Genomic DNA, 20,459 nt, shown 5'->3' on the forward strand with positions numbered 1-20,459 from the left:
AACTGGACAATAAGATACAAACGCAGGTGAGCGTAAACGAGTAGCAGTCATCAACAGAGATACCTGTGTTAATGCATGTTCCTCATTCGTGTCACAGTCAACGGCTTTGTCCAATTTGGATTCTCTGCGTTCGAAATTGCCAAATACGAATCACGGCGAAATACACGACGTCTGTCATCCATCATTGCATCCCACGCTATATCTATTCTCTCTCTTCATGTACACACTACACTATACGCACACATATACATTATAGAGTCACGCAGCAGCATCTACGCGTCTGCCGTCTAATTAAATCCCCAGTTGGTAAAGCGATAGGCACGGTATGCGTAGCTCTTGATATAATTATTATCTAAGAATTAGCCCGTCATTTATCACGAGAAGTTTAACCGAAGCACGTCGAGCTGACTCTTGAGGGTTTGATGGAATTACGAATATTGGATTTTCCCTTTCATATCGGACGAGTGCTGTTTGACGGTGTGTCTCCACATAATAAGAAAATTAATTAAAACTCACTTCAGAGTACCCCGTTATTTTTGCATCGTTCATTTCGGATCAGTCATGCGGGAAAATGACATACCCGTCCCACAATTATTCGGTTGAATAATTATTATTCGTCTAGTTATCATGGATCGATCACTCAAATTAATAATATCACGATTCTCTAACGAGAATTATCCAAGCGTTAAATGGCCGGCAAATGCAAAAGTATGAAACTGGAACCCTGTAACGCTGAAAGCCACATTCATGCAGTGCCAACAATATAATTATCAACTGGACTGTGATAACGAGTTAGCAGCTAACTAATGAATACCTACGCAAATTGATCAGTTAACTGTATGCTGTAGTGAGTTTTGAAGTTCGAGTATTTTACTCCGGGCACGAAGGTAATTACATAGGTATATACAGACCAATTGCCGCGTGCGTCAAAACTACGAAAACGAAGCGTAGAACCGAAGGGTGGAAAAAAACGTCTGGTAATTAAAAAATTTCAAACTTTCGTGCATTCAAACTTACCGAAATCGCTGCCCGTGGCTTAAACTTGGGTTACACTGCAACGGCTCGGCTAAGCCGACAGGATTTGTGCAAGGATTTGTATAATTCGAGCAAGCTAGATTCAACTCTAACCGCTAATGTTGATCCTTTTATTTATAGTTGTACTCAAATCTCTGGAAGCTGAAATAAGCTGTTCAAATCTACGTGAACAATGAGTTACAATAGATAGTTATATTTTCTCGGAATGAAAATGTAAAGAAACTTTTCTTTTTGGTATAATTAAACCCAAAAACACTTCGACATGATTTTCAATTGATATTCTAGAAAAAAGGAAAGAAAAGATACTTTTCTCGCGACCAAACCCGTCAGTGTACGGCGTAAGTGTCAAAAAATCGCTTTACGTGCCACGAAGAGGGGCTGTAACAGTAATTAAACTGTCGTCGCATCGACGCTGAGCTAGGGCAGGTGACTGCAGATGTGCTACCATCAAAGTAAAATTAAAGCTTTCAAAAGTTCACCGTACTTGAAACCAATTTTGAGTTCCGACTGGCCGTTGTCGTTGACCGTAAGTGAAAAATTTTTCGCCGTGACATGATATTGCAGCCTGAATTGAATATCAAAATTCCATAAAACATTCGTCTGTCTTTTCATGCACTTCTCGCCCTTCTAAGAGAAAACTTTAATATTGTAATCATTCTGAAATTGAAAAGTTGAGTTTTCTCTTGATTTCAAGATTTTGGAGCACTACATAATCATTTCGTACCACTTTCAGATGACGTCTCGACGGGTGTCTGATTAATTCTTTGTCCAACAATATCTGGCGAACAAATCAACGGTTCCTGATGATCTTCATCTCAACCAGCGCAATTTTTTTAAGTTAGGATTGATCAGATTTTCAGCAAAATTGCGCGATCCATCGGCAAGTTATTTACAAGGATTGTTCGTTCTCGACTTTTGTTTGCGTGATTGTGGTTGCGCTGTAATTTTATATAATTATGATTTTGTTGATTTTTTTCAACAGCACTTTTATTTGCTATAATTGAAAAACTCAAAATGACAACAAAACCAGTGATGTCCCGAAATGAAAATTGGCAGATGAGCGTGTTACGGGCTCATCGCCATTTCACCCTCCTCTGTTATTCATACCTCGACTTTTATCCCTCCTGTCTAAAAAGTCCCTCCATTTCGCCAGACTATAAAATCCCTCGCACATCCATGCACACCTGATTATCACCTTTCATTCCCAGAACCCTGATCCTGCACTCTGCTTTTTGCACTCTCCCTCATCCTTTGTTCTGTTCATTTGCGACACTTCTGATCTATATTTAATACAACACACTTCGTTTTTACCTCTCGACACCACACGTACGTTTATAATTGCCGGTAGAAAAATGCCTTACGTTTATGACGGCATGGACGTGAAAGTTGGCCTAGGTCAGCATACGTTTCGCTATCCTTGTCTTTCATACCTATGTACCACGTATTTATTACGCGCCTACTTACTACAGCCCTTTACAGGAATTCGCATATGCTAAAATCTATGCTTTCTATTACCTGAACATTTCAATTTCCGTCATAACGGAAATAGCGAAAATAAATTAGGATTGATCCGTCTAGGCCAGTCAGTTTTTCCACCTTGTTTATTATAAGATTATTTACATTGAGTTAAGAGCAGGTTACAAAATGCTTCAAAGTAAACATTAGGTGAAACGGGCAAAAACCTCTTGACTAATGTTATGCCTTGAAAAACTTCGTAATTATGAGCAGAGTAACAGCTTGACAGAATTAGCAAATAAATAGCCGCAAATTTTTGTCAAAACTCAGCAGTCCAATAAGACGTAACAGAATTAAGTCCCTCGAGACGCAGGTAGGGTGAGTAATTTAGTAGGCAGTATTTCAGGTGCGCGAAAGATGACTCCTGGCCTTTTGATCAACAAAATTTGCACCGCCAGAAATTGGACTTTAAGATCTTAACTAGTTCAACTGGAATGAATTATTCAGAAATTTTTTAGAAAACAAGAGACGAACCTCATCACCATCGTAAGCACCAAATATTTATGGCACGTACTTTGAAATCATCCTGCAGTCTGCCAGAATATTTTCTCACCCCAAATTCAACTCGCTAAATTTGAATTAGCAAATGATAAATTTCATTACGTTCAATCAGCGAGATTGAAACGATGAATAAGACACGGTTGCAGGGCAAGTTACAACTAACCGAAAGATAAACGGAGACATTAGATTTTTCAATGCTGAGAAACAGGTAAACGAACAGTCGTTACATATCGAAACAGCTGGCAGAAACTCAATTCGCAGTGACTCGTTAGTGGTAGCAACAAATTCGCGTTTCTAGTACCGAGGGAATTTCACTGTTCCCGTATATACAGGGTGTCCCTAAATTGCCTCCCACGGACTAGCCAGCATAATACCTCGTTAAAATCCAACCGAGAATTCCTTTTCCGGAAGCTCGTCCGACGCATAGTTTTTGAATTATAAGCGATGGCGCTAGGCCAATCAGAGTGCACCATTTCATCTAGATTTGCCGCCACGGAAATTGCTGTTTTTTTCGTCTGGGTGAATTATTATTATTCGTTTACGAATTAAATATCGGCACCTCCCCTCTCTCGCTGCTGTATCCCTTATTCTTGAGGATGCGCTTCTGTTTACACACACAAGTGTGCGCCCATGGATGTGCGGCCGGCAGCGTGTGCCGCGGCAACAATACCGAGGTCAGCGCCCGTGAAGGGGTACAGCAGCGAGAGAGGGGAGGTGCCGATATTTAATTCGTAAACGAATAATAATAATTCACCCAGACGAACAAAACAGCAATTTCCGTGGCGGCAAATCTAGATGAAATGGTGCACTCTGATTGGCCTAGCGCTATCGCTTATAATTCAAAAACTATGCGTCGGACGAGCTTCCGGAAAAAAAATTCTCGTTTGGATTTTAACAAGGTATCATGCTGGCTAGTCCGTGGGAGGCAATTTAGGGACACCCTGTATATACACCATACGTTTAGTTACTATCCCTCCGCGCTCATCGATTGCTCTCTGAGCCCGATTCTCGGGGAAAGAGTAAGCGGGACACACGACGAGAGGTGCCTTTAGGAAATTACACGTCAGACGTCATCTTGTCAAAGAGTCCGCCACACCCTTGCAGCAGTGACGTGTCGTTGTGGCGCTCAACGCTCCGGTCTGACACTCTATCGAGGGCTTTTGAGGTTTCGAGGTGCAGGCAAGATTCCAGAGACTCTGCGAGACTCTCACAGACGCTTATAGATGCCTGTGCAAGACGCGCGTGAAAGTCAGACGAAGAGGGTCTGACGTGCAGTTCGAATACAGGTGTGCGTAATATATATCAGACACTGCATATCAAATTGCCATTGAAGCTTTTGCCGAGAGAGAAACGGACTAATTTGTTTCATATTTGGAATCACGGCGGCGTTCTAGGTACAACGTTTAATATATTAATATATTCACTACGAGTACTGCGATGTTCATATTAGAAGAGCAATAGCGACAGTGAAATCACATGAAATTGCTTGAAATCATTGCAATCACTTGCCACCGGATCTAGGAGTGAATATCGCCTCGGTTTCGGGTGGGTTTAAGGATCATGGTAGAATTTTGGAGAGTTTTTGCGAAAATTATTCCATGACAATGTTTTATTTTCTCGTTATTCTTCTTAGTTTCGCGAGGTTTGATCAAGCGAACTAGGCGTGAATTGTACTCCCTGGAAGTACAGAGCAGTTCATAATTGATAATTTAACTAACATTGCGTATTCCAGTATCATAAAGAAATATCACTTCTTAAAATAACACTACGCAGAAGACTGTTTTATTAACCAACGGGAAGTGACATCTGTTATATAATCAAGGGATCGTGCTTGAGTTTGCACACATTTGTTTTAGCATTATAATTAGCATCTGGACGACACTGCTCTTCAGTCCTGTAGGGATATCGCAGGATACATCAAAATTCCTTATCCTTTACACGAGGGATTGACTTCTGTGAACCATTGGCAATGCAGGGACTAGGATTTCATAAACAAGCCTAGAACTTCAAGCGCATAATGATGATGGGCACAGTTTTCAACATAACTAGCGAGAATTTCAATTGTTGAACGATTTCCTTATCAAAGTTTTGGACAATTTCGATAAATAGAGAACAAAACGATATGAAATCAGGGGAGGCAGACGAAAGAATGTCATCCCTGCTGATCTGTACGTTTATTGGCATTTCCAACAAGTGACAATCCAATTGCTTGCCCTAGAGAATGTACAGCTTGAAAATCCTCTTTTCACTACTGAGGCTCTGGGATATCGTGAGATGGCAGCTCTAACATCGTAGGACCAGCCACTGCGAATACAAACGAAGGTTGACCTCTACTTTTCGATTCGAACTTCAATATCTGTCGGTTGAACAACCGAAGATCAGTCACAATCGCTTCTTAATAATCCGTCAATACTGCAGGGTCTCGAACAATTTTATGATACATAATCTTCACTGAATTGTTGCAAGTCTTTATTCACTGATTGGATCCGCGAAAATTCAGAAAAGACACACAGAAAATCTGGAAATCAACAGCTGAGAAAATACATCAAGATTTGTTCGTCTTTCATGCATGACTTTTGACCAGTTGATCGCAATAAATTTATTCGCATATTCTTCACAGTTGGCTAAAGTGTTGTCATAAAAATTCGAAGGGGTGAGTCTGAATTTTCTTTTTTTTTTCTTGCAACTATTTTGGGCGAGAAACTTTTCTTCTGAGAATTGATATTCAGGTGCATCAATACACTAATTGGACCTTTAGGACTCTAAGAAAACATAACTTCAATGTCGTAGCATCGACAGCAAAGAAAATAGAATAAGATTTCTTTGTTTTTCCGGTGTAACTTTGAGCGGTTATTCGCAACACTTTGGGAGTATTTACAACTTCTTAATCCCTCCAAAATAAAGTTGGAAGTAATATAAGCTGTAAATGTAAGCGTTATTCTAAACTTCGATATTTTTACGCGAACGAGACAACAAAAAAACCTTCGAACTTTTCGGTTTTCTTAGACAAGCGACATTTAGTATTCTGTTCTTTAAAAGCCGTGAAACTCAAAAATGATTATTCAAAGATTTTAGTACAATTCACGCAAGTGTAGATGAAAATTCCTTTAATTTTCGATTTTACATTCTTTGTTTTCTTTCTAACTACTACTTCTTGATTTTGAATGCTTCAATTGGCGTGAACCTAAATGTAAATGTGTGTCAGAAAGCATCAACGTATCCCGACCAATCAGTTGAAGCTTAAACACGACGAAATTGAGCTGTGCAGATTGGACGGCTCCATCAGTGTACAAGCTTCCTCATTGCATCAAGTTCAGGTATTACAGATTTAAAAAAACGGCAATTGACAAGCGTCACGAGTATCAAGGATCAGGTGCTTCGGTCAGGAGTCGGGAGAGTGAAGAGGAAATGCGATGAATTCCAAGTACTATCAGGAATGTGGAATATTGTAGACGTAGCATAATCCATCTTGGTAAATAATAGTTGAACGTTGTATTCCTTACGGACAACTCTGAACGGCTCAGTAGGTGAGAATTGATTGGTTCCAATGCAGATTCCTGATTAATCCCACCTCCTTCCTGCTGGAGTCGTACGGCCTCTGGCTACAGGCGATTTGATGCCAACGTAACTCTATCCTGGTGCATCGTGGATGCCAGCTAATTAACCATTGGCGAGTACACGTGGGAGCAATATTTGGCCTGTAGTATTATAGCCAGCAAACAATAGACGACTCCAACAACTGTATCGATTCTGGCCGAACCAGAGTCGTTACAGTCATAAAATGGTTTACTCCGTGTAAGCGGTAAAAGAGAACTTCGTAATCGATAAAACTGAACCTGAGTCAAAGTTCTCAGGATCACAAAGACCGACAATTTTTTCCAATAGCCTGGAAATTGCTGAAAGTTTTATGGGCTGCATGAATCAGTTGTTACTTGGACTTCACTCTGACACAAAGCTAGTTGGTCATGCCTGTAAGATAATTGAGGCCATGTACTTTTAATATTCACAACTATCCAAAGAACCCGTTTATTTACCGCACGATTGCGGTGCATCGTGAATGGAATGAAATGTAACTGATATGTTCGTGACATGTATAGAAGCTCACGTAGCTACAAGAGACATTGAAACTGGAATAACTAGCCTGAAATTGGCAAGGTAATGAGTCGATAATCTGCAAGACTTGATCGTGGTTCGCTGTCCAAGCGCGAGTACGACGCATTTAAACCGCAGGACTAGAATCATCGACGGTTATCCAACACGGTGACATTACCGTTCGACGTCTCTAGTTGCGATGCATGCGTTATATGCTTACTGGATATACATATGTAGTAATGTAAAGTTCCACCGAGCAAGGGAATGCAAATGTGGTTGCCGTTATATACCATATTATACAATATCTCGGCAGCGTTTCGCTCGCATCGACGCAACTACGCGACGTACCTGTAAATAATCTTAAACTGTCAAATGCACCGGTGAGAGTTGAGCGACGGTATGCGTATGTTCGTGGCAACGGTTTTGAGATGATAATGTGATGCTTTGCCAATATCAGCATCAGCCATTCGGCGCTTATCTCGAATATTTGCTATCCGCGCTTCCTCGTTCCAACGAAGGGGGTGAAAATCTCGGAGATTTATAATTACACATGTTTATCCAACCACCAGATTGTCGTTGAATTAACCACTTCGAATTATAGTTGCAAGGTGCAAAGCGTGCGATATGTGGCACTTGGAGAATGATTTTTTGAGAACCTAATTTAGGGAAAATTATCGTGAAAGGAGGATGCATTGCGATTCTGATATAATCACTTGTCGAGAGTGGTTGAATTAATGTCCTCTTGCACCCAAGAACAGCCAGAAGTATCAAAGTCAAAGTTTACAACCCTGTTTGAATAATTACCGAAGGAATATTTTGACGTGATTTACATTTATCTGCAGATATATTCTCATCAAGCTTGTTCACGCTATCGGGACAATTTATGCAAAACAAGTAGACTAGCTGATATTTCAGATAAAAAGTTTCAGTCAGTCTTCACAGTGTCAAAAGAGCAATAATACATGTCACAGGGTTGATACGCATCTTCGTATTGTGTTAGTTTCTACAATGTAAACTTCACTTCACAACAAACGCAACTCCATGTTTTTGTCTCTAACAAGTGGCTCCAAGCTTTTGAAGCAACAACCTCGGGTATGTATTATTAATGATAAGCTTTATAGTTTGTTCCAGCCATTCGCTCCGTGCGTTACCAAAACTCTGCTCGATAAAAATTCTAATAAGCCAAATATAGATCGCTAAGTGCCTCCAATCCTTCAGCTTGACTGACCTATAATTTCACGCTGTTTAGAGTTCGAGAAGCTTTTAGAACATAAATATTCATCACTACGTTTTGTATAATTGCGTCTGGCAGGTCGTATTCGCAGAATATCGTTAGACACAAGAATTATCTAACAATAGGTCGACACAGGGTTTTGTATGTAATTGATTGCTTGACGTTGACATTCCATAGAATTTCAAATGATTATGACTTTTTCGATGAGAAAGATTGAGACTGTTCCACCTTTATCTTATACCTCTTATTCCCGAAAAAGAGCCCTTTATAACGAGTAGCTCGAATGTCTAGAATGAGATCAATAATTACTATGCAGGTTTGAATGCTAAACTCATTGTGCAGTGCGACTGAAACGAGATATCTGGTTATGTAATTTGCTAAATTACGCTAGTTACAAAGCGAAACCGTTAACACCGGTTGATCTAACACTGCACAGCGGTTAAACATGACGTTCTTGCGCGAACTCGGCGCCTCATCAACGATCTGTTCCCAATAGACTGTAATTTCGCCTGCTACAGCTACCACTGGCTAGGTAATTAATAGGTCCACTGTCGGAAGCATCAGAATCCGCCCTAGAGTTTCCATGCAACGATGCAGAGTCACCATCCATCAAGCAAAACTCGATTCGCTTTTGGGCAGATGAACGCCAGCTTGACTAGGGCGAGCCTCAGCCTCAAACCGAACTGTATTCAAATCGAAATGACAAATTTCGAATTGATTTAGGATTGAGATCAAGGTTGTAATTGTAAAAATTGTGAGTAAATATTTATCAATGAAACGAATTTGATAATCATACCAAGTAATGGATTCCGTTAACGAGTGTCGCTAATTTGCATTTTTTATAATTAAAACAGCATTAATTGATTTCAATTGATGATTTGCATCTGGTATCGCAATTAATTATGTTCGAATCCTGTATACTGTATGACTGCAAAGTCGTGTGTTTTGGATCTTATTTTAAGATGGGTTTGAAATCGATACATTAGAGTTGTTTTATTGCAAGGATCACTTTTAAGCGTCAGACGTGATTCCTAATTTGACACTGGCCTGGATACATATACAAATAACTTTAAATCACAGTCAGAAACATGAAACTGCTCCGCGCTGGCTCACTTGGAATATAATTATTGTACAGTGTACGACATGAAATTGGCACACAAAAATGTTCTATTCTTTAAAAATGAAATCCAACTGAAAATCAGAGTACTGTCATAATCAAAGCACATCTTATATGACTTCTCTCCGAAGATTTGATTTACTCTTATCTATTTCAGGTGAACTGATCAAGCCGGTTATATTTCAAATTATTTATCCATTCAAGTTGGAAAATGACCGTTCAACTTGCGTGCGTCAATTGTCGACTATCGCGAAAATAAAGCGCAGTGTTAAAGAGTGACTGAATTTTCATCAACGCGCTAGCACTTCAAAACTCTGTACACAACGCTTGCAGATCATTCAGTAATTCGCAGGTTTATTTTACTAATCTCATGGACGGATATTACGTTTTTATATCCAAGCGGTAATATTTCTGTGGAAGCATATAATAGATATCAATACGCCAGTACAATCAGTACAACAAATGTACGGTTACAACTGAAATAAAAATAGTTATAACCGAAAATCATCGAATGGTATCTGCGATCAATAACATCGATAACGTAGTCAAAGAATTAGGTATCTGTTGCTATCATGTCAGTATAAATGTGCGTTTTTCTCTTTGGAAAAAATAGCAGCGTACGTACAAAAAATGTGTCATACCTTCGAGTAAAGAGAGTCAGTAATACGTATACGATGCACTCACGTGCGGAGGAAGTTTCTATATATATGTGACCAGTAGGAATAATGGAAGAGGGTCTCCTTATAAAGTAGAACCTACTGCCGGAACTCTCTCATTAAGCTCATTAGCCGGTACTCTGTTTCATTAGCGAAGTGGCAAGACGTAGCGAGCAAAGAAATTTATTACAGCCGTGTTTTGCTCTACACGTAACTTTCCTCCAAAAGCACTTTCTCTATTTGCTTTGTACCCAAAGTTTCTAGCGCCGCTAAACACTCGACTCAAGTTGGCGGTGACGCACGCTAAATCCTACCTCGAATACACTGCACCGAAGTTTATCGAACGATCCTTATCCTTGTATATAAGGTCTGGTAAATGACCTGGTAAATAGCGAAAAATTTACTCCAAATATTAGTTACTATAAATTATAACGCACACATGCTGAGAGGTATTTACAACAGTATCAACACCAACGGCGAAACTTTCGCAAAAGTAAGTATCGTGCACTGGAAAGCAGTCAATCTTCGAGCAGTTCACCTTTAACTCAAGGATAGACGTGTAGTTACCGGCTTCCTCTCGACGCTTGCAGCTCGAGAGCATTTTAACTGGTAAACGATAGCTAATCGTCTAAGTAACGGAATGCTTGTAAAGCGAAGATGGGTTTTCCAGTGGTTTTTCTTTTTTATTTTCATTTTCTTTCTTGACACTTGCATTTTACGATTTGATTTCTGTTCTTCCACGTTTCCCAGAAGCATGATTCTCAAATTGCAAAGTCTGATTGAAAGTGGGTCAAAATTGGTTACAGCAGAACATTCCTCAAATTTTTTTGTCGAATCGATGGTTTTCAGATCTTAGATGGGGTATTGACTCTCCTAATCATGCAACAGTTTGGTCTAGTAGTTAAATTCACCATCTTTATTCAAATTACTAGGTTGTACATTATACGTCTGTGCGTTAGGATCAGCAGTCGAGTAGCCTCGAAAGTATTGAAATTTCTTGTTCGCACAGGTGTAAAATCATACAGGATTTTGGTAGAAATTTGTAGTACACATAAATCGGGGGTAGAGAGTGAGTATTGGGATTGCCTGCGATTCTCTCTCACGCTTCGCAGGTGAGTGTTAAAGTATGCGAAGAAAGCTCTGGGAAAGAGTCTGCCATTGACATCTCGCTGTTTAACATATCTTTTCAATTTTTCAAACTTTTCCTACATCCGAATCAATCATGGCCACTGATAGGTTGATAAATCGGCCCTTTGACTCCCCATAACCTCCCCTCTATCACCTTCGAATATCGTATCCAGGAAGAATACGGTACAACGAACGATATCGTACCACAAATCATTCAGCTCTCTTTGCTTAAAATTTTTTCTTCACCTTTTTACCCTTTTATATCTATTTTTTTCACCATGCAAAATATTTTCTTACACATCCCTATGTTGAGCCGGTAAGTTGCAGCCGCGTGCACGGATCAGGCAAATATGATAAATTTATCGACTTATCGATAATCTGCCATGGAGAAGAATAATGCTATCGGAATTACAAAGCCACGAGGCTCAGTAACACTGTTGACGTTTTCGAAACACTGAATTCTGTCGACCCAGATTTCCAAACTTTTGTTAGGAGTCGGTAGTTGACGCGAATTGCTTTATTCGTCAGTAAAGGTAACCTCAACTCAATCGAAGTGATTGATATGCTCACCGGCTTTCACTGGCCTTTTTATGTTACAACATAGGCGAAAAAAGTATAACCACGGGTGTGAAGTAACCTGAGTAAACATCAATGAAATTTTGAAACCTCGCAACGTGCGACGACACAATAATATTTACGTACTTTGATCATTCCAGTCGTTACCCTTACATTTACCGATGGAATGCCGTAAGAAAAATGTGAGGTGAACTTCTCTAAACTGTAATTTGATGTCAATCTCATCGAATATCATTATTGTAATACCAACTGATGTCGAATTTCCGATAAGTGTTATTTTTTTCCCGCAGATGAGGGAAAAACGTTGAGAGGGAATAACACGCTACTTTCGCCCCGCTTTTCAGGTCAAACAAGTTATCATTACGGTTGAGTCGGAGATAAAAAATGTTGCTTTCTCTCCGAAGACTGTGACACTTGATTCGGTTAAGCGATGATTTTGATTCGTGGCTAGACGCTCTATCACCGCGACAATGCCCAAAATATTCAACCGAAGCAATGCTCGATCATCAACTGTGGGACCGATGTTGTAACCTTTCAGGAGTTAGTCTGCAGTTTTGACCGCCTAATGGAGCGGAGGATAAGACATGAGGTGGCAAGGTTGTGCTGTAGTTGTATATAGTTGCTAACTGCCGCCTAATCTTGCCGCGATTTAGCACATTAGACTGTATTGTTGGCCGGCCACGAGAGCAGCACAATGGAACTGCTAACTAGTTAAGTTGAAGTCCCGTACCAGAACACCAGAGCAGAGCAGCCCTCGTAGCCGTGAAGCGATATCCTTACGCGTCAAGAACAGTGGGTGAATTTTGCCAACAAATTCGACCGCGCTGACACGGAATACCCTCCCTTATTCCGTCCCCCGCCCCACCGCTTTGCTATTGTGCCAATGAATTCTGTCCGCGAGGGTTAGGTGGAGATTAAGTGTTTCTAGCTGAGGATTTGTGCGGCGTCGCCGAAGCGTAGCTGCAAGAAATACTACTTCCTGTACATTTCTCTGCCCAAAGTGAATTGGGCTTGGAATTTGGTTAATCATGGGAAGTACCTAGGATCGAGGTAATTTCCCTGCACGAGGAGTTAACCATTCGTCAGTTTGTACGTACACCAGATTTCAAGACTCCAAGGTTTCCAAAGAATTTAGGCGATTTTACCGATTTCTGATAATCCATATCTGGATGTGACATTCACGGAATACGTGTCAAAGATGTTAGAGATTTTTTATGATTTATGTCATTTCGAAACTTTCAGGGACTTCTGAGATTTCAAATCATATCGTAGGATTCCATGAGTGCAGTGTACGCCAGACTACGTCGCCGCTGTACTATTTAGTACTATCAAGAGTTCGCATTTCGTTGGTGATTATGATTTCGGTTGTGCAGTTTGTGCCGCAAACTGCAAAAGATTTCACCTCCTAATCGCGCATTCGCGTAAATGTCCGAGTGTATTGTGTTTCGGAAAGTCCTTGCATGGCTAGTTAATCCGGCAAGTAATCACACGAGTAAATCCAATCTGCAATCGGACACGACTTGGCTTACGGTAAATTACTTTAATATGCAAATCGCCCTGCAAAACGACGACGCAACCTGATCAGGACTGAAAGGTGTTTTTGAATGAGCTCTAGTCTCTAGGCGAAAGATAATGTTTGTTTAATTAAATCTAATAGTCTGACGCGCGCTCGGTTATCGCTGCGATCTCCCACGAAAATTTACCGTTGGCCATTTCGCCAGGAATAGTATAAGGATACTTAATCTCTACTCTAATTTACCATACACCCCGCCGAGGGGCTATTATTTACTCACTCGTAATATACGGTTATTGTAGATTTGTTCAAACAAATGTCAAGATCACAGGTATAACACCCGCATGTTTAAATAGTTAGCAATCATCTCTGCGGTGTATACAAAATTGCATTTTCATTGGTAGCCGAATCTCCCCCGGTTTATATTACACTCCGACGTTTATCTCGAAGACCAGCGAAACTGAAGTCTCACGTGAAGTGATTAAATAGCGCCGTCCGGGAATGGAAAATTTTTTTTTTTGCATCGTGATAATCCCGTATATTTTAAACGTAAAGTCTTACAGATCATTCTCGCGCTGAATCCATCCGAGGATGCGCATTTGACGCATGGACATCAAGCGCAGAAGTTTTGATACCGACCTTATCTGCCACTTACGTCTCAACGAAATTTTTATTGAGACTCAAAACTCCTGACGTTGATGTCAAATCAAACACGTTCACTGACAGAACAGCTGAATATCACGGGATACTTCACCAATACTTTAGTATAAATAAAGCTGAAGCTAGTAGCCAGAGTTAGCAGCCAAACGTGTCAAACTTTTTAGAAATAGAAAAACGCATTTCAGTTTTATCCTCATAATTATATGAAACTATCGGGGGTTCAAGGTATTTGACGAAATTTTTATTTTCGGACTTCAATATCTTCTTCGAATGAACGTTAGAACGTTTGGCTGATAATACTGGCTGTTACCTTCAGCCTCGTTTAGCATAAATTTGAACCGTTGATGATAACGTGATTCTGAAATATGCTGAAACAGTGAATAAGAAAACATTAGTTATCGACGTCGGCTTACTGCCAAAACACAGCTCTAAATGTTTGTTTGGTTGAAACAACAAATTAAGTTGTGAATTTTATGCCAGTAGTTGCGGAAGCCGCTTGCAATTTCATAGAGAATCGATCCCGGTTAAGCCGATTTCACGCCCATGACTGACGGTCCCAGTATAATACCAATTTCTGTACCCTGATCGGAAAGCGTGAATGTAACAACCTGGCCAGTCAGCAAAGTCCTAGGAAGGGTTGATGAGAATCTTTACGTACTTCAAATGAAGATAGAGCGAGTGTAATCCGTCCACTTAGCATCTGATCGCTATCTTGTACCGGAAGCAAGATTCTATCAACTATTGTTCGCTCCACCTCTTGAAAGGTCTACGGAAGGCGACCATTAACGAGAACGTTTTCCAATTCCAATGTATCGTTAATGATACAATCCTCAACGCAAGGCTCCAGACCAAAGTTTGTACGGAATATGAATAAGCCAAGCGTTAAAGAAGACCTGAATTCCATTTAATCGTTCGCAACGATCAGCCCTCGTATTTCATGCCGGAAAAAGAAATTCCATCATCTTATATCCTTTGTAATTTCTACCGACAAAATTCGATTCAACTTTACGCCATCGTCGCCTGAGAGTATGTCGAAGGGTCTATAAACCTTTCGTTGATAAGGGCACGCCGTCGTGGGTGAAACTTTGCGGGGGAATTTCATGCGGTGGTTTGGTTTTGCGTTACATGTGGTATCGCGGGGGTTTCAATATGGATTGAACTTTCAGAAACCGGAATATTGGAAGCCAGGAATATGAGGTACAAGGGCGTTACGATGTAACTTGAGACCATAAATTTCTCAGGATTGTTCAACTATGATGCACCAGAAAAGTCGGAGCGGAACTTGTAGCCGGGAATAAAATATGAGCTACTCATTATCAGGATTCTGAGTTCTCCTATGGCAGTTCCGTAAGTTCTTCTCGCGAGACGTAATAATCTAGTCCATCCCAACGTGGCTATCAAAATACAATTTGCATTTGATATAATTCACAATTACTCACGGGTCGGGTACGTGAATATTTAAGTCACGTACTGCTAAGCTAAGTTCGCAATTTAGACGGACCACTGGGTCGAGAGGCATGAAACACTTGGTAACGCTTACAATTCGAACCCGATAAGGTCCAGGGTCCAAGGTAATTGCTTGCGGTACGGTAAGGTTGAGCTTTTCGCTTGATCTCTTCAATGTACACGTGGCGTTCCCCGCAAAGTTGCCAATATTCTGCGGTGAATATGTTTGCTTTAAAGGTAATTAATTATCGTCGATGTATAGCAGTACGGTAAATAACGCAGCGCCGTACCGCATTTAGGTTTATTACCAAGCACCATAATAATTTGATATAGTAGCCCCCTTCATAATGAATAACTCAAGGACTGTACACTAGCTTTCCATTCGGTGTATTATTCAAGGTGTTGGTATATCCGTTTTGGTAATCAATTACGAGTAAGCTCTGACCAGAAAGTTCCAATTTACTTTACAGGTTTTACGATCGAACTTCTCCGCGTCAAGGAGTCCGCGAATGAAGAATAAACAGACTTACTTGCGTATCGATGGTGAAAATTTGTAATTCCGTATTTCCATTTGTACAGATTGATTATGTCCATCCATTATCCTGGCAAGTTCAGCTTGCTGATTCATACGCGGTGATAATAACCTCCTTACCGCTTAAAGACCGTGGCAAAGTTTAAGCGTACATAATCCAAAACTTCTCCGAAGCCTGAGCTGTTAAAACGGATGCTTGCAGCAGCTTGGTAAGCGGAACAATTTCGAAATCAATTGGAGAGTTTTTCTCCGGGCTGCAGTCCTCCTCGTATAAAACTCGGAGAGAAAGTTTTTCCTCCGCTGAAAAAGATGGAGGAAACAAAGGTAATAGGATAAAAAAAAAAAAGTGGTGAGATTTGGCAAGTTTGGCAAAGGTCATTCACGGAGTCGCGCAATGGTTCCCGATCGCCAGGATATTCCCTCCCGGTCAGCCGCACATGTCCGCTCTCACCGATATACGAACACATAAGAGTCGTCCCCCTTGAGCACATTATTAATAAACTTGTTCACGTCGTCCGGCGTCGCACTTTATACGACTTTCACGTATCCGCCCTCGCCCGTTCCCGGGCTTCGAATGTCTCGCCAGAACGCAACCCCCAAGACTAGCCCGAGTCCCGAGGGAGGGGAAAATTGAGTTCCCATCGCTTAATTGAATCAAACTTTCGGCGTCAAGGGTCTGCGAAGTCAATGAGCAACTCACCTGTGTAGCATTGTACGTGTCGTTTCGAACGCCTCGATTCCAGTTTCCTTATTAGACCTGCTCTGCGTATCACTCCAAATAGCGATGGAATATTATTACTTACAAGTACACGGAATTTCAATACTTATTACGTACGTGAACGTGGTAAATATAATAGTACAAGTATAATACTTGGTACCAGACTACGGGTACCGATAGTACAGGAGTGCAAGTATTTAGTACTGTACTCAAGTACAGAAGTACCTATAATGAGTACGCATAGTTGTCACCGCTTAATCGGAACATATAAGTACTGAAACCTACTGAAGTATAATTCATTTCTCTACTGGTATACTAACAAGGAGAGTATCAGACCTCTGGACCACATATTCTGCTGAGACGTTTTAGCCGATTGAAGTAACGAAATCCGGTGATGAACGCATATCAAGGACATGCACATAGCCCAATCTGACCATATTATTTATTCGCACGATCAGGTTGGTTATTTATATAAGTTATAACAATTGGGGGTATGAGCTTAGCGTACGCATGACTAAAGAGCGGAATAATTTTACCTCATAATCGGATTATATCGAACCTAAAGCATGCCTCTGTGCGTGATGTTTGTGCGTTGCGAGAAAGTCAAGATCGTATATCTCGTAATCAACTTTGGCAAAACGTCATTGTTAAGGCATGGCGCGAATATAAAAAATTCCGCATTGATTGATCAGCTGCCTCAAGGGAATCTGTTCAGCAATGACGTGAAAATGTGTACGCGATACGCTTTAGATTTTAATACACCCACACGAAAATTTGTTAAAGGATTCCGTGGTTATACACCCTTTGGCTTTCTGTCACACGAGCGTGAAATGTATTCTACCTCAGAATGAAGTTTAACGGCTTGATGAGACGTCAATCTTCGTCTGTTCTATGACGAAAGCGGTGTGACTTGTCTCGCTGTATCTTAAAAGAGTTTTCAAATCTAATAATATAATGTAACAAAAAATCTATCAATAGACAAAAATGAATAGAATGAAATCTGAGAATACAAAATCTTACAACAATGCAAAGTTATCTCAGGAAACAAACAAATGATGTGCATGAAGTTTCTGTTTAGGTGACAGACTTTACATTGGAAGCTATGGTGATAAATTATATTACGCCAATAACAGTATTGATCTCCCTCTGTGTGGTCTCTCGAAAAGCGAAAATGACAGCAGTAGCGACAGTCAACATTCTCGAAATAGAAAACGATCACCTAGAGACTAAGATGTTTTATAACTACCAACCAAAGCATACCATCAATGTTTTCATGCTTATACTACGAGGAAAAGTGTGAGATTCGTAAACTGAATCGAAAAAGAAAGAAAAGCGAGGGGAAGTGTGTGGCGACGCATAATTGCGGTGCTGTGGGGTTGGAGGTTCAAAACGGTTCGATCAGACGCTGTGCAAACAAACCATTTGGAAGCGCGGTTGGAGGCTTTAAAACGGCTCTGAACCCCTTAGATCGAAAATGATGGAGAAGAGGAAAGAACAGGAAATTCGTCACCATTGTTTCTGCAAACCTCAAGTGCGTGAAATGTGTGCGAATGTTTGGAATTCGCGACAAAATCGTAATACGTTCTTAATTGACATTGAAGTGTGAAACGCGACATTAATCAAGAATTCTAGACAGATCTGTTGCACGAAGAAGTTGAAATTTTAACGAAACAAGCAGGAAAAATCGATCACTTAGTCAGAGACAGAGGTAAACTATTCTAAAATGCAGCATCTACGTGACACCAAGTGAATTCATGAATTTCTAAGACTTCAAATGATTCCACGCGCTGAAAAGAAGTTCAATAAACCAGAAGAATTAGAGAATATTCACTGTTTGTGGTCATCTTTGCGAAGTTCTATATGTATCAATGAGTAGAAATCTCTTTAATTACTCAATTCATTACCAATATCCGGCTTTAAACAAGTTTTATAGAAAAGTTTTTAATTTTTGATACACATTATTACTAAAAATTGGTGCTCACTTACAATTCGGGCAAAGTACTTTTGTACCATTAGTGGGCGTAACCTTCAATTACTTGCAATATATATAGCCACAACTGGTACCAACTCAGGTGACCAAAATCGGTAGACATTTTACCCAACAATTCTATTTATACATAAATTCATGCGAGTTGAAATGACCTGCACATGATTTCAAGCGACTTTATGAGAGTTCATTTATTGAATTAAAAGGAGTTCTTATCCGAGTTCGAGTAAGTTTGTACCAGCCTTTCACTACCTCAATACGATCCTCTTAGAGTCGTAGTAATCCTTTACTGATAAATAGTGTCATACGAAAATATGCTATAATGCAATTTTCCATACTCTGAAAGTTGATCTTGTGATGAATTGTGTTAAAGTGGCGCTGAACCATCCAAGTCCAGGAGTTTATTCCGAACATGCCTTTCCACATTATCAAATGAAATACGAAATTCCGTGAATTTCTCGTGGCAGTTGGTAAAATGCGATCGTGTACTCCTTGCCTGGACGTGCCGTACATACGCGTAGCCGAATGCAGGTACCTAAACATTATATGTGGTGTTGGCAAGTCGTACGTATGAGAGGGTAGGTTGACGTCTAGAAGTGAAGGAGGGAAGACGAATCGTTACAAGTATTTTAGACACGTTGCCGAATAAGATTATTTAATTAAAACTCCGCAGCTGGTGCAGCCCGGTTCTAGTAGGGCAGAATCCAAAAGTTATAAGGATCTTCTTCTTTCTGTGAAGAAACGAGCGGACGGGCTCAACTGGCCACTCGACGAGCTGGACTTTGGGCCCCTCTCGTCTTTCCACTCTTGCTCTCTCTCTCTCTCTCTCTTCATTGCCGGAAGTAGACCGGGCAGAGGAAGAGGGATGAAGATACGAAAGACAGAAGATGCGAGTGGAAGCAGAAGTGGAGTTTTAGCCTCCCGCAACTGCCGGTCCGTGTTCGTTCTCGTGACTCGGTTGTATGATTGAACACTGGCTGACGACGGCTCGAATATAATACCATACGTACAAAGTTTTGCAATTTACCGAACTTCCCACTGGATATAGCCGACTATCCGGGGATAACGTCAAGCTGCGGGGATTATAGAAAAAGAAAGTTAACGCACCTTGCCTGATAAACGACAACCAAGAATGACCAAGGATCATGCCTCGATACGTCACGATACCTCCCTAGTAGCGTTGCCTTCGCTTGCAGAAATTAGAGAAGATTCTGTGGACAGAAACGTATGATCTCGTTGCAAGTTCTCATTTACCCTTGAATATCGAATACTCGTATGGTAATTGGGATTATACGTCGAGGTAATGGATTGGCGAAAAGATTTGTCCCATGGTTATTGATCAACTCATCTATCTAGTCAATTGTCTCTCGTAAATTGACCTGCATGATCTGCAATTGATCTGCACCTGTCACTTATTGTAGGTGACAGAGGGTAGGGCTGTTGCTACAATGTGAGCTTGGATAAACAAGGGTAGGATGTTTTTTCCGATACTCAATTTACGCGGCCTCCAGTCGCCAGGACCGTGCAATTTATGATTTGAAATTACCGTACGCCGGAAATGAGTTAATTTCTCTGTACGTAGGCACGTCACAAAGATGGAAATATCCACTCTGCAATATATTGACAACGAACATATATGTAATGGTAATAAATCTCCTGCCTGTCCAAATGTTTGCCGTGCATTAATAGCGACATCAATTGCAAACTTTACTGAAGCGGTAGGAGAGAAAAAACAAAAAAAATGCTTGG

General features: G+C 40.6%; 1 protein-coding gene across 2 annotated transcripts in view; it reads right to left on the reverse strand.

Moving 5' to 3' along the window:
- brm (ATP-dependent helicase brm) overlaps positions 1-20,459 on the reverse strand; it is a 133,007-nt gene that overhangs the window by 33,028 nt on the left and 79,520 nt on the right. Inside the window, exon 22 of one of the 2 annotated variants that reach the window (XM_046616979.2) lies at positions 16,004-16,305. The gene's annotated coding sequence lies outside the window, so the exon portion shown is untranslated. Of the gene's footprint in view, positions 1-16,003; positions 16,306-19,903; positions 19,922-20,459 lie in introns of those variants that run through there. The other variant, XM_046616980.2, reaches the window with a different exon arrangement.

The sequence above is a fragment of the Neodiprion pinetum genome, chromosome 3 (genome assembly GCF_021155775.2).
Source record: "Neodiprion pinetum isolate iyNeoPine1 chromosome 3, iyNeoPine1.2, whole genome shotgun sequence".
In the NCBI taxonomy this organism is placed as follows: Eukaryota; Metazoa; Arthropoda; class Insecta; order Hymenoptera; family Diprionidae; genus Neodiprion; species Neodiprion pinetum.